This window comes from Oncorhynchus clarkii, chromosome 8, assembly GCF_045791955.1.
Source record: "Oncorhynchus clarkii lewisi isolate Uvic-CL-2024 chromosome 8, UVic_Ocla_1.0, whole genome shotgun sequence".
Classification (NCBI taxonomy): Eukaryota; Metazoa; Chordata; class Actinopteri; order Salmoniformes; family Salmonidae; genus Oncorhynchus; species Oncorhynchus clarkii.
The window spans coordinates 26165904-26178453 of NC_092154.1; the positions used below are offsets into that span (position 1 = coordinate 26165904).

Sequence of the window (12550 nt, forward strand, 5' to 3'; positions counted from 1 at the left end):
TTTCTCTGTTCTCAGCAGGAGAATGTGATTTGGAATGCAAACCCTTTACATTCCTTCATTGGGATAGGGGGCAGCATTGGGAAGTTTAGATGAAAAGCGTGCCCAGAGTAAATTGCCTGTTACTCAGGCCCAGAAGCTAGGATATGCATATTTGGATTTGGTTAGGAAACACTCTAAATTTTCCAAAACTTTTAAAATAATGTCTGTGAGTATAACAGAACTCATATGGCAGGCAAAAACTTGAGAAAAATCCAACAAGGAAGTGGAAATTCTGAGGTTTGAAGTTTTTTTAAGTGATTGCCTATCCAATATCCTGTGTCTATGGGGTCAGATTGCACTTCCTAAGGCTTCCAGTAGATGTCAACAGTCTTTAGAAGTTGTTTCAGGCTTGTATTGTGAAAGGGGAGCGAATAAGAGCTGTTTCAACAAGTGGTCAGGCTGAAAGCCTTTAGTTTTTGAACCTCGCGTGACCATGAGCGCGAGGTTCATTCCCTTTCCTTTCTAATGAAAACAGTATTGTCCGGTTGAAACATTATTGAATATTTATGATAAAAACACCCTAAGGATTGTTTAGAAACATTGTTTGACATGTTTCTACGAACTTTAATGGAACTTTTTTGACTGTTCGTCTGGACTTTGTGCCCGCGCTTTGTGCATTTGGATTACTGGACTAAAAGCTGAACAAAAAGGAGGTATTTGGACATAAAAGATGAACTTTATCGAACAAAACAAACATTTATTGTCTAACATGGAGACCTGGGAGTGCCATCAGATGAAAATCCTCACAGGTAAGTGATTAACTTTAATGATATTTCTGACTTTTGTGACACCTCTCCTTGGTTGGAAAATGGCTGTATGGTTTTCTGTGGCTAGGCGCTGACCTAACATAATCGCATGGTGTGTTTTGTGGCTGTGGCTGGATTAACAAGAAGTTTATCTTTAATCCTATGTATAACACTTGTATCTTTCATCAATGTTTATGATGAGTATTTCTGTAATTTGATGTGGCTCTCTGCAATTTCACTGGATGTTTGTTTGAGACAATGCATTTCTGAACATAACGCGCCAATTTCAAATTAGGTTTTTGGAAATAAAGATTAACTTTATCGAACAAAGCACACCTTTATTGTCTAACATGGAGTCCTGGTAGTGCCATCCAGTGAAGATCATCAAAGGTTAGTGATTAATTTTAACGCTATTTCTGACTTTTGTGACACCTCTCCTTTTTTGTAAAATGGCTGTATGGTTTTCTGTGGTTAGGAGCTGACCTAACATAATCGCATGGTGTGTATTCGCCGTAAAGCCTTTTTGAAATCGGACACTGTGACTGGATTAACAAGAAGTTTATCTTTAAAATGGTGTATGATACTTGTATGTTTGAGGAATTTAATTATGGGATTTCTGTTGTTTGAATTTGGCGCCCTGCAATTTCACTGGCTGTTGGCGAGGTGGAACGCTCACGTCCCGAACAATCCCAGAGAGGTTAAACTCTTTAATATACAACTTAAAATATTTAAAGATATATTCACATCTCACTAATGCTACATTGTTACAAACAATGCAATTTCCTCGGTTCAGATATTTTCTGAAGATAAACGAAAATGTAGATATGAGTGAGCATTATCTAATCAGTTTTGTGTCTGTGGCCACAGCTGATAGTTAAAACAGCACTTTTTATTTACTTATCTCCAAATATGAGCCTGCAGCTCTGCATCAACTTTTCCTCCAGAATCATATGTGCACTGCATACATCATGTACTTTAGGCCTGGGTCTTCCATCTGCAATGTATTATGCATGAATGCATTATGTATAAGTCTCAAGCACACCGACTGCGTCAAACTGTATGTGTTCCGGTGGAAGTCCATTCATTTCAATGGGAGGGATTCTGCACCACTGCGACTCATCTGCTGGATTAGGTTGCCGTGCATGCAGTGTGTCTCATGCATTGGATTTCTCCAACTTCTGCATTGCTTTTCCAAGCAGTATCAGAACGAAGGTGCTAACGTGTAGCGTGATTCTTTTGTTGTGATATAGTGGATGGATTGCCCCTTTTCAGGTGTTCCAATTTTTATTTCTATAAAAAAGGTGATTTGTCAGCGAGACGCATTAATTAATTCAGGCCAGAGGAGTGTAGACCTAATCACAATTGCTATTTTGTAACAGATGTGACTTTCCATTCATCAAAAGGCTGGTGCACAGTGCACTGTTTGAATACTGGAATTATTTTGGAGTGGATGAACATGCACAGGTAGCTTACTTTTTGAAGTGATTTGTTTGACAATCAGTCATCAATGTAAGGTCATTTCATATATGTTTTTGCTAACTTTTAACTTAAATCCAATGATGTGGTGACATTTGTTGTTGATTTCATGCTAAATTCTCATTAGTTGACAACTTAACCAAAACTAAACATTGAACTGATGTCTGTGCCCAGTGGGATAGTCCTATGCACGATGACATAAATCCCAATGGATATACTATAGTAGCTTATAGCTTATAAAATGCCTTGTTTGCTCTCATATGGTGTTATTAGACTAGCCTAGAGATAGTTGCAGAAGTGATAATGATGTGGCCTAAATCGATGCAACACATTCCCTGATTCTTGACAGCGCATTGAGCAATGATATTCCTCGATCAGACTGACAAAACAACTGCATCAACGCTGTTTAGTAAATTATGCAGTCAAACTTTTCCATTATGTAATTCAAAATTGTTATGTGTGCAACAAAAGTTGAACATTCACCTTTTGCTACTATTTCTATCACGTCCACGCATACAAGTTGATGCATTTGCATCACACAGAACACAGAACGCACTGCAACTTCCTCTGCTACGCAATTCTGCAAGGCAAACGCAATGGTCCATTGGAAATGAATGTTCTTCTGGTGTACCCAAAACGCCTCACTGTCGGTCTGATCTAGGCGTAGCCTAGGCCTACTGTTCATGTCACGGATCCCTCCGGAACTGTCAATACGCACACATTGTCCCTATTCCCAGTTGATTATTAATTGTATAAGTGTGCCCTTTGTTCACCATTGTCCTGTCGATTATTGTTCCCATGTCCGTTGGACATGTGAGTGAGTACCTATGTGTTGGTGCCGCTGTTATGCTACGTGCTTTACGGGTGTCGTTCAACGAGGTTACCCTCGCTCTTTCGTTTGGGTACAGCCCAGGATACGTGTTTGTTTTGGGTGTATTAAAAACCCCTATTGTGTATTCTGTCCCGTCTCCAAATCCTTTATACCAGCGTTACAGTACAACATTGTTAGCGGAAATGTAATATCTACCCTTGACTACATTTCACATTCATGTCAATATTTTGTCAAAATTCTGATTTTGAAAATAAATCAAAGTTCTCCACAAAGACACGCAACCATAATCGTATAATATAGAATAAAAATAACAACGTGAGTCTTTTTGAAATTACTTACCTTACAAGTGTTCAGTCATCCCTTTAGTTTTGTTCACTTTCCATCAAAATAATACTGTCCGACTGCCTCCTTCCACAAAATTACCAATAAAAAAAAGAAAAAACTTTGTAAATGTTCTTGTGATAATATAGCCGATGGACAGAAATTGCACTAGTCAGTGGCGGGGATCCTCAGTGGAGCGCTTTGGTGATGCGCCTGCAAACTACCGCGGCGAGTAAATCGACCACAGCAGAATCATTGCGTTCCGCAATTTACAATAGTGACATGTGCTGACTTCATTACGGAATTCAACACATCGCATCTCGATTGGGCTAACAGGAAATCGCGCAGGCTCCTATTTGGATGCCATTGAAATCCATATATATAACTAGATAAAATATGGCGTCATTAGGTTTATTCTCTATATAATCCCAAAAAGTGAATCAAGTTGCAATCGAAGATTTTTTCATTCATTAATCTGAGTTGAGTAGCCTATCCAAGCAGCTCCAAGTTATGCCACATACTTGAATGCACACTGAAGTCTGTTCATTTAAGCGTGGGTTGAGCACCACCCATCTCACTCAGCCAATGTAATGTAAAAAAAAAAGAGCAGGGTATATGAAGTACCATACAGCAGGTGCTCACAAATGATATAGGATATTGCAAGGAGGCCATAGAAACAAACAAGAGGCACATGACATTTCTCTCAATGCTGCATGGAGCTCACTTGACCCATTTCTTACACTTTCTTAACCATCGTATCAACCAAGTTCTACTTTAGATGTTGCACTAAGCTCAAGGAAGCAGAGTCAGAAAGCATAACCATCATTGCATCAAGTAAACAAAAACACATGTATTCAAACTTCCCAGAGGAGGTATCATGGTCTGAGAAGTCAACTATGAATTATTAAGTCATTAAAACTCGAAATTCAGTTACCAAACTGGTCTATGTTTCACAAATTTGGACAGCACTGTACAGTACAGCCCAGTACAGCACAGTCATGAAAAGTAGAGTAACCTATAGTTCAAAACATTACAGTACAGAAGAGCACAGTAGAGTACAATACAGTACAGCAAAGAGAAGTAGAGTAAAGTACAGTACAGTCCTGTTTTGTACAGTTGAGTAGAATAGAGTGGAGTAGAGTTCAGTACAGTACACAATGGAGCACACAAGAGTTTAGTATACGATAAAGTTCTGAACTATACCTAACTTTATTGTACTCTACTGTATTGACCTACTGTACTGAACTATACTTAACTTTATTGTACTCTACTGTATTGACCTACTGTACTGAACTATACTTAACTTTATTGTACTCTACTGTATTGACCTACTGTACTGAACTATACCTAACTTTATTGTACTCTACTGTACTGTATTGATCTCTAATGTACGGTACTGAACTATACTGTACTATGCTGTACTGTACTGTTGATTGTCCAAACATGTGAAACACAGACTTTTTTTTTTTTTTTTCCAGATTTTGTCCAGTCCAAAGTTGGTCTTGTTTGGTGTCGGAGCTCATTAAAACAGAAGAATACCCAAATATGCAAAGGAGGATATTGCATATTTCTACCTTTGTGTAACTATTTAAGATACATCACCATTATTAAGAGAATGACATTCATATCCATAATTATGAATTTCTGTGCAGTACAGATCAGGGACCCAGGATTAAATTCCGTTACCGCGATTCTGTCACCACTTCACTTACTGAAGTTCAATAACTAAAATCAATGTTTTCAAAATCGAGGTGTCATGTCAGAGCTGACACCCATTGTTTCTGCAGACATCTTAATTCAGAGCAGATATTAAACAGAGTTTTGGGAAAACATGGTCACATCAAAAACGGAGGGAGATTTTTCCAAAATTCTGTTACCAAAGTTTGCATCTGCACAGATTTTCCAGTAAATGTGTTTTTGCAAAATGTTCATTGTAAAATTGTTAAAAGTAGTCCTTGTGCATAGAGTTGTATGTTTTATTAAACTTTAAAATCAATGGTTTTTGTTTGGCATACATTTTAAGTTGAAAAATCTGAGTCTCAGTGCAATTCCGTTATTGTGGATTTGCCCTCTAAAAACATCATGCATGCAGAAAAAACAATCTATTTGAATGCTTAGCAGATAAAGCTTAGATGAAAGAGAGCTTTCCTTAATCACCTTTTGTGACGTGACTGAGTCATTTTCACAATGCTGTATCACTCAGACTCCACCCTCCTTATAGCGTAGGCCTTATAAGGTGGAAATGAAGAGTGATGTCGCCATGTTCCCCCTTATTTGTCTGCTTGTGAACCAAGCCTGTGATATCAGTGTGGAATCTTCACATACATCTCAAATGATCACTAGGATTATGTTTGTAGCACCAGTGCACCAGAGATGCTGCCTGTCCTCCTCAGTGGATGGATGTGACTATCGCAAAAACCACTTTGGCACATTAAACAGCACTCGATTTCGCGTGTCAAATTTCTGCCCTGCTAGAGCATCCCCAGTGAACTGTAAGTGCTGTTATTGTGAAGTGGAAACGTAAAAATCAGCTGTCCTCAGTTGCAACACTCACTACCAAGTTCCAAACTGCCTTGGGAGTGTCATGAAATGGGTTTCCATGGCCGAGCAGCCGCACACAATCCTAAGATCATGTGCAATGCCAAGCGTCGGCTGGAGTGGTTTAAGGCTCACCGCCATTGGACTCTGGAGCAGTGGAAACATGTTATCTAGATCGATGAATCACGCTTTACCATCTGGCAGTCTGACGGACAAATCTGGGTTTGTCAGATGCCAGGAGAACACTACCTGCCCCAATACATAGCGCTAACTGTATAGTTTGGTGGAGGAGAAATAATGGTCTGGGGCTGTTTTTATTGGTTCAGGCTAGGCCCCTTAGTTACAGTGAAGGGAAATCTTAACGCTACAGCATTCTAGACATTTGTGATTCCAACTTTGTGGCAACAGTTTGGGGAAGGTACTTTCCTGTTTCAGCATGACAATGCTCCCGTGCACAAAGCAAGGTCCATACAGAAATGGTTTGTTTAGATCGGTGAGGAAGAACTTGACTGGCCTGCACAGAGCCCTGACCTCAAACCCAATCGAATGCCGACTGAGCTAGGCCTAATCGCCCAACATTGCGGACCCCTCTAATGCTCTTGTGGCCAACTGGAAGCAAGTCCCAGCAACAATGTTCTAACATCTAGTGGAAAGCCTTCCCAGAAGAGTGGAGGCTGTTGTTGTGCCTTGCTCCAGTTGTAGCCAGTCACTATAGGTTACAACAGATGCCAATCTATGTCAGTAGGCCAAATGGAGCTTTCAATAGAGGAATTGCAATGTCTTGTTGCAGCCAAGGACCCATCACTAACATTAATATTAGAGCCAAGGAAAGAGGGATATATTAGCAAAAGTAGCTGGAGTTGTCTTTGACAATAAAGAAACCGAGTAGATGGCTTGTTAAAACGACCAGATTGTCAGCTAATTCTAGCCATCCCTTCTGGTTAGTTCTAGTCGGGCAGCTTAGTCTCCCATTTCAGAGGACCCACACTTTTGTTGGTGTCTTAATAGTCAAGGTCACACCAAATACTTATCACCACATCAGTGGCCTTGATTCCCGGGACTTCAGTTTAATTTTGTCTATGACCCCAACACGCTGTGTGGTCAGAAAGATGCTTTCCCTATCCTGATGATTACTTCCACAGTATTCCCTCCTGTTGACTGAACCCCTGTTTGTCTGATGTTTAATTGTGCGTGCATCTAAACAAACGTAATTAATGTTAGTTCTCACCGGTGTCACGAACCGGGTCAAAGCCCGTAACAAAAGGGAGACAACGTGGACAGGGGTTCAGTCAACAGGAGGGAATACTGTGGAAGTAATCATTAAATAAAGTCAACTAAGTACAATATACAATGGTGTGTGTAATCAGTAGTGTAAGTGAGTGTTTTGCATGCATTAATGTGATAATGCAGGGTGTTGAACAGTGCCAAAGCAAACAACCAAAAACCACCAAGATACACAACAAAATCTATAAAGGTGTCTGCATGGAGAGAGTCTCTTCCATGAATGGGGAAGTGGTGTATTTATCCTGGGACACACCAGGCCCAGGTGTTTCCCATGTAGCTGACGACCCTCCCAACTCCGCCCACCAGCATCCTAATAAGGAAACAAGAACAAAGAGAGAATACGGCAGACAGAGTGGGAGGGTTGTCACACCGGACATGATTCTCAGTTATCTGAACAATGAGTGGCCAGATGTGTGTATGAATGTGGACATATTCTTCTATTAAACTCCCCTTAACCTGGACATCCGCCTCATCCTTGTTCTGACCGGACATTCTGTAGTGGTTGCTACCGGCCATAAATCAGCACCTAAGGTTTTTTATTACATTCATGGTCCGATTCTCTACAAACCTACCCCTATTTTTCATGGTCTTTACGAGCCAGATCCAGTAACTGCTACAGCCCAAGCATGCCAGTTAACATAAAAGATTCTCCACAAGATGTGGACCGTCCGCACCGACCATCTCAACTGCCAAAATATCTCGACAATTACAGCGATGGCTACGAGTCAAGGCACAGACTACCACACACATCCACATACCACTCCTATGAGGGAGAGTAGTTAGAGGGTTTTCTTGAGCACTTGAGATGGGATATACTGCAGTTAAAGTGGCCTTCTTCCTCTTCAACAACTCATCACCGGTCCAAGTCACCACCCTGGCTGATCAGCAGAATAGAGTACAGAGCCTTAGCCTTTTCATTGGTTGCTAATTCACAGGGTTCCCACCTCAGGCTAATCTCAGCCAGAGATCGGCAAGATCACTGTCGAACCTCGACCAGAAATACTCAGGATCAGTGTTAAACCTCGACCAGAGATCACCGAGATCAGCATGGACATGAGCGTGGACTGCCAGTGATAACCGGAGAGGTCTCACTGCGTTTACACAGCCAGTGTGACGAGATTGATGAGCTCATTGAAGCAGTCCGGAAGATGGAAGGTTCCTACAGTCCACCTGACCACCGTCCCCAGTACTTACCTGATGGACACTGCCAGTTGTAGTCTGACCGTCTCACCCAGTCCTTCAACAGTTCTCTACTCTTGCAACTGAAAGACGTCTTAGAGGGGGAGAACAGAGACATGTGCAACCAAGCTGCCCAATAAGTTGATGGCATCATCTCAGAGATCGTCATGCAACAGATACTACAACAGATAAGCCAGAATTATGTTCTGCTGCACCATCGTGACCAGCTCATTGACGCCAGACATCAGAAGATGCTCGAGACGTAGAGCCATTCCACATTAGCTTCACCATTATCCCCTGTCTCTCGGATCGGACCCATGCTGTTGAGTCCATCACGGCGGTGCTACAACTTTCTCCAGGGCCAGAGGAGCTACTGGAGCTCACCCTGGCGGAGCACCCTACTACTGTGCTCCAGCCAACCCCAGGCATGCAGATCCAGTCTGTTTCGACAATGGAGCTTAAGTTAGTAGTGGGGCCTACTACACCGGCTCCTGCCATGGAGCTTTAGCTCGCCACTCCCACAGCTGTGCTTCAACCAGCTCCTGTTGCAGAGTCTCAAATTAAACTCCCCTTAACCTGGACATCCACCTCATCCTTGTTCTGACTGGTCATCTGTAGTGGTTGCTACCGGCCTTAAGCCAGCACCTAACATTTCTCATTACATTCATGGTCCTTCGATTCTCTACAATCCTACCCCTATTTTTTCCATGCTGCGGTTTTACCGGAGAGCTGGATAAGCGGCCTGAAGCGGCATAGCTGCTCTGCTCCAAACAACTTTACTGTCAAACCCAATTGTTTGTGTATTTAACTAAACCCCTACCATCTGAGCTGAAGAGAAAAAAAGAAAAAAATAGACGGACTTATGCAGTACTGAAGCACAGTTTAAAAAAAAAATAATAATTATGTTAACGTTGTAAATGTTAATGTGTTGTTAAATATTAATGTCTGCGCACAGCTCAGCTGTAGGCTACAGTTTTATGCCAGTGCTGTTCTGAGCAGACCAATCTGCTGGAGTCTAGGTCCTCACCCTTCAGCTTAATCAATCTACATGGAACGAAATTATAAACAAATATTTCAAACCTTTACGGAGTTACAGTTCATAGAAGGAAATCAGTCAACTTAAATAAATTCCTTAGGCCCTAATCTATGGATTTCACATGAGTGGGCAGGGACGCAACCATGGGTGGGCCTGGGAGGGCATGGGCCCACCCCCTGGGAGCCAGGCCCAGCCAATCAGAATACGTTTTTCCCCACAAAGAGGCTTTATTACAGACAGAAATACTCCTCATTATTTTGTTTAGTACACATTTAGTTCATTTAGAATATGCTCTTATCCAGAGTGACTTGGCCTAAAGTCAGTACATATAACTAAGATCATAGATAAGGCAACCACATATCACAGTCACATGTTGCATTACTGAATTAAATTTCAATACTTCCTAAACAAACACAATAACCTACAGTATATATTTCTGTGCGCAAAAATGAGCACGGGACGGGGGTGATTTTTATTGGGAAAGGCCAAGAAAATCAGGACAGTACAGGAAAATAATTGACAGGACAAGACTGGACAGGAATGAATTAATTTTCACTTCCTTGTCAACCTCTACTAGAGGCCTCTATCATTTTCTATGTTATCAACACATGCTTAAACCACATGTTTTCGGCCCTTGTAGGAAAGATGCATCCTTAAAACACTGGTTCGCCTGAGTACCAACGCTATCGGGAAATCGGGCCCTGCTCTACTCTTGCTGATCAAAACGTTAAGTTTTGATTTTTCATTTGGTTGAGTTGTCAAATAACGTGAATTCAGCAAGAAATCAATAAAACATGTCACCATGTCATTGGATTTAGGTTAAAAGTTGGGTGAAAAAATACAAAATTCCCTTACATTCTAGTTAGCAAAATTACTTGGGCTCTGATGTGGGCCACATACTTTGTGTTTTTCTGGCCCTATGTCCCTGGCCCGAAGCTGGTGGACATACTGCATAACCATCAGATTCAAATGGAGTGGCCCAGATCTGGCCCCACACACTGCAGACCGATCAAATTAGAAAAAAGCCCAGCTCTGTGTGGCCAGCTCTGATATAGTGGGCTATAGTGCAAAGTGATTGTAAAGGTTTGGCCCACATACTGCAGAAAGTTACGGCTGAGTTCCCGTGTAGGTCCCCTATCCAAAGGTGGGCCAGATACAGGCTGCCACTCAGATCTGATATGGGGCTACATTAAACCAGCCACTCCCCAAATTACATTAAAATACTTTGCTATTAATTGCTGCATTTAAACAAAAGAGAAGAGCAGTAGCAGATAAAGACTGGTTTATTAAAAGTTGCAACAAAAAACATGAAGCATAGAAAAACAGACCGTTTCTGACATGAAGTGCAAAACAATTCTAATATAGGTACTATTGACTTGCATTGGATTGGTGCCACAAATGCTAAAATGTTTACATTTGAAACAGTGGCCAGGTAAACAAAACCAAAGTAAGGTATGCTGGCATACCTTGTCCATAGACTGCTTACAGGGTATGGGCATTTGGGTGAACTTTCCCTTTAACTTGGGCTCCCAAGTGGCGCAGCTGTCTAAGGCACTGGTTCAAATCCAGGCTGTATCACATCCAGTCATGATTGGGCTAGGGCGGCACACAATTGACCCAGTGTCATCCGGGTTGGCGGGTGTAGGCTGTCATTGTAAATAAGAATTTGTTCTTAACTGACTTGCCTAGTGAAATAAAAAATATATTACTGTATTAGGACTTTTGCACTGTTGTGTCGTATTACCTACTTGTGATCCCAGTAGGAAGGGGAGAAGGGATAGACATACTCAAATGACACTTAAGCAACAGGAGGCCAAAATCTGAACATTATACCTGGTGTTGGGTTAGTGTGTATTTTCCGAGCTGCTGAAAGTAGAGATAAGGAAGATGTCTGTCCTCAGTATCAGATGAACACATTCTCCACATCTCTCCCTTAACCAGCTGGTAATAAAGCATGAATGAGTGAGTTATTGTTGCCCCGCAGGAGAAGGAGAGACAGGGAAGATGTTTCTATCCTCATTGTTGGGTGAACACATCCTCTCCATCTCCCTAGATGAGTGAAGTACTGTAAGTGTATATTGATTCCCCGCAAGAGAAGGGGAGACAGGAAATTTGTGTTGCTCCTCGGCAATGGATGGACACATCCTCCCCATCTCTCCATCCACCAGCTAGGACATACTCACTCCATACCATTATCCACCCTCAAAATAAACCCCTCTCCCCATGTCTATCATGGCACAAGTGCCTCCACACCCCTGGCTCATCTCCTTCTCTCTCCTTTCCGGTCTGCTGCCTGCTGCAACCACCTCTTCATGATCTACTCCACTTCGCTGTCGGGCGCTTTAGATGTTATTCGGATTATTCCGGACAGCAGCTAATGAACAAGAGCACAAGTGATAGCAAACATGTGAAAGTGCAGTAGCAACAGGGTGAATGTAATGCTGTGAAATTGAATCTCTCCAAAGGAGCTTTGGATACAAAGTGGAATGAAATTCGCTAGTTTCAGTTTGAAGTCAGACCCCTGAAGTTTGGTTTCCAGGCTCTGGAGACCTTGTTGATCTTTCAACAGCAGTAGGCCTTGTTCGATCACATACTCTGCAGCATTCTGCTATGAGGGTTAGGATGAGGGTTTGCTGTTCCAGGATTTTTTTTGTTGCCTGGTGAGCATTTCCCAAATTAGCGCTGAAAGACATTTTAAGGGGCATTTCACTATTACACAAAAAGGTGGATTAGAGTGAGGTATGTGTATAATGTTGCCCACCAGGAGAAGGTGAGAAAGGGAAAATATGTCTTTCCTATGCAACAGATGGACACATCCTCCCCATCTCTCTCACCACCAGCTGATACTGAAACATGAGTGAGTGAGATATTGTTGCCCACCCGGAGAAGGAGGAAAGACAAGGAAGATGTGTCTATCCTTGATGTCAGATGGACACATCCTCCCCATCACACAATTGTGCGTCTGATGAATTCTTCTTTTTTTTGTGGGGCCAAGGTCTTGCATGGTCTTGAGGAATCTGGTGGACTAGAGGTTGACAAGAGCAAAGAGGCGGACTAAGAATACAGTTGACTGTCTAAAAAAGTAATGTGAGCTAGGAA

General features: G+C 41.9%; 1 protein-coding gene across 1 annotated transcript in view; it reads right to left on the reverse strand.

The window, feature by feature from the left end:
- The window catches only part of LOC139415610 (opsin-5-like), a 34654-nt gene extending 31142 nt beyond the window's left edge, over window positions 1-3512 (reverse strand). The window contains exon 1 of the mRNA XM_071163724.1: window positions 3433-3512. The gene's annotated coding sequence lies outside the window, so the exon portion shown is untranslated. The remainder of the gene's footprint in view (window positions 1-3432) is intronic.
- Window positions 3513-12550: the final 9038 nt, after the last annotated feature.